Consider the following 806-nt stretch of genomic DNA (forward strand, 5'->3'; position numbering starts at 1 on the left):
GGGATCTAATTAAACTAAAGAGCTTCTGCATAGCAAAAGAAACTATCATCAGAGTGAACAGGCAACCTACAGAATGGGAGAAAATGTTTGCAATCTATCCATCTGACAACTGGTTAATATCCAGAATCTACAAAGAACTTAAACAAATTTACAAGAAAAAATCAAACAACCCCATCAAAAAGCGGGCAAACGGTATGAACAGGTTCTTCTCAAAAGAAGACATTTATGCAGCCAACAGACATGAAAAAATGCTCATCATCACTGGTCACTAGAGAAATGCAAATCAAAACCATAATGAGATACCATCTCACACCAGTTAGAATGGCGATCATTAAAAAGTCAGCAAACAACAGATATTGGAGAGGATGTGGAGAAATAGAAATGCTTTTACACTGTTGGTGGGAGTGTAAATTAGTTCACCCACTGTGGAAGACAGTGTGGTGATTTCTCAAGAATCTAGAACTAGAAATACCATTTGACCCAACAATCCCATTACTGGGTATATACCCAAAGGATTATAAATCATGCTACTATAGAGACACATGCACACGTATGTTTGTTGTGGCACTACTCAAAATAGCAAAGACTTGGAACCAACCCAAATGTCCATCAATAATAGACTGGATAAAGAAAATGTGGTACATATACACCATGGAATACTATGCAGTCATAAAAAAGGATGAGTTCATGTCCTTTGCGGGGACATGGATGAAGCTGGAAACCATCACTCTCAGCAAAATATCACAAGGACAGAAAACCAAACACTGCATGTTCTCACTCATAAGTGGGAGTTGAACAATGAGAAC

Source organism: Colobus angolensis, unplaced genomic scaffold (genome assembly GCF_000951035.1).
Source record: "Colobus angolensis palliatus isolate OR3802 unplaced genomic scaffold, Cang.pa_1.0 Scaffold101, whole genome shotgun sequence".
Lineage (NCBI taxonomy): Eukaryota > Metazoa > Chordata > Mammalia > Primates > Cercopithecidae > Colobus > Colobus angolensis.